We start from the raw sequence: 2238 nt of genomic DNA, 5'->3' as shown, positions 1-2238 counted from the left end.
GTGTGTGTGTGTGTGTGTGTGTGTGTGTGTGTGTAGAGAGAGAGACTGGGCAAGCGAGGAGCTGGGGGTGGGGTGAGCATCTTCTTCCCCATTGGGGGCCGAGTGTGGTGAACCCTCGGGACCCTGGGCAGGGCTGAGCAGAGCTGGGGTCTCTTCACGAACCCCCTGAATTGCACCTCAGGCCACAGAGCCAAAGCTCACCTGCAGTAAGGCTCTTCCAGCTGGTGACCTGGGGGACAGTGAGCAGATTAACCCCTTGTGCCAGGGGCACTGCCAAGAGGGCGGGGCTCTGGGTCAGAGACTGACCCTTGGGAGCAGTGTCTGTGAGAACAGAAAAGAGATGGGTCGCGCCAGGGTTGGGGGAGGGTCCCTAAGCCTCCCGAGGCGATGAGGAGCCCCCCCCGGGAGACAGCTGTGGGGTCCGGGGGTGCCACATGCCTGCCAGGCCCTTGGGGTCCCTGGAAGAATGGGTTCTCACCGGCCAACCTGTTCCCACAGCCTGAAGTTGCCATGGTGACCTCCTCCCACCTTCAGCTACAGCTATTCCAGTAAAACCACTGCAGAAATCCATACTTCCCGAAAGACACGCCCCTGGCCCCCCCGCCCCCCACTCTGCGGGCTTGGGAGCGGCTGGGAGTTAACCCTGCACATGCCAGTGGCTGCTGTCGGGGGAGTCGGGGTTAGTGAGCGGCAGAGGGCCGGGCAGGGGGAAGAGGGGCTTGGCCAGCGTTGGCTGCCCTCTGCCACCAGGCTCTGCGCTCCTCTGGGCCGCTGGGGAAGCTGGAGAGGAGGGAGTGAGCTCAGGCCTGGGACCTAGGGGGAGCCTCACTGAGATGCCAGGGCCACTCTCCAGGTGACTTTGGGCTGCACCTGGGGCTCTGGCCCCCGCATAGGTGATCCTGCATGGCCAGAGGCTGCCCCAGATAGTGAGTCAGGAGACCCAGTCTCCCTTCCCTCACTTTCTCCCCCTCCCAGCGCCACCTAGCACCAGGTCAGCGACCCTGCCTGTTCTGGGGCCAAGGGAGCTTCCAGCTTCGTGTCCCCTGGCCACTGGGCCTCCGAGGGGGCCCGTGGTCCCCCACCCCCCAAGAAGTAAGATGCTGGCTGTTGCAATGAGAGACGGGGAGGATGCACCTGAAGGTCTGGGGCCCCAGGGACCCCAAAGACTGCAGGCCCAGGGGGCTGGATCCCAGGCAACCCAGCCCCTGAGCTGAGATGCAGCCCTCTCATGTTCTCTGTAGCCCTGGATGAATAATTGAGAGGTCTTTGAAGAGAATTAATTAGCCCGTTTATTGACTGTAAATGCTTCGCTGCAGATGATAGACAGAGACTAGGCTGCTGCTAGGTTGGTGCGGGCAGCCGGGTAAGCCCAGCCCAGACCTCTGCTGTCCAGTCGCTGTGACTCAGGAGACCTGCAGGACAGAGGACAGCTGCCCTGTCCCGTCCAAGGCTGTCAGAGCAGATAGCCACCACTCTCTCCAAGGAGCGCTGGTCAAACCAGCACCTTGACCTGCTTTTCTTGTATCCCAAGGTTCTCAGCAGGGGGAAGCTGAGCTCCACTGCCTGGTGTCTCCTTGGGGCGCTGCCCTGATTTTAGTAAGGGGGGCAGCGCCCCTCCACACAGTGCTGCTCTCAGGTGGAAGGGTGGGCTCCCCTCCCCAGGAAGCTGAGGGGTAAGGCATGGAAGTGGGTCTTCTACAATTAGGAGCCTTCTCCTCAGCATGCTGGCCTCCTGCTCTGGACACTAGGCTCTGGAGGGGGTCCCCTGACCCTTGAGGCTGTGGACCTCACTCTGCAGACACACAGCGACCTGTATGGTGGGCTGAAGGCCTTGAGACTCTGCCGGAAGAGACATTTATGCGTGGCTAGAAGCGTCTGGACTGCTGGATGGGGACGGTTACTGGAGCTGTCGAGTTGGTTCGGACACTTAGTACTGGACAGAGCAGCTCTGCCCACAGGGTTCCAGGTTGTAATCTAGACGAGGCCTGGCCCTTTCTCTCGCAGAGCCACCAACCCAATCAATCATTGATCTTTAGACCAGCAGGCCAGTGCTTCCTCCACCAGGGCCCCTCCCAGTGTGCCGAGAGTTACCCATCCTGGAAAGCGCTTCTTAGAAGCAAAGGTGGGGACACTTCACCTCACATATTTTGCACACGTTGTCAGAAGGCGCCAGTCCTTGGAGAAGACCATCATGCTTGGTGGAGAAGCAGCCAGAAACGAGCCAGACCCTCAGTGTGC

Source organism: Elephantulus edwardii, unplaced genomic scaffold, assembly GCF_000299155.1.
Source record: "Elephantulus edwardii isolate Elephantulus edwardi_28Jun2011 unplaced genomic scaffold, EleEdw1.0 scaffold00048, whole genome shotgun sequence".
Lineage (NCBI taxonomy): Eukaryota > Metazoa > Chordata > Mammalia > Macroscelidea > Macroscelididae > Elephantulus > Elephantulus edwardii.
The sequence above is the reverse complement of the archived record's forward strand: the minus strand, read 5'-3'. Positions refer to the sequence as shown.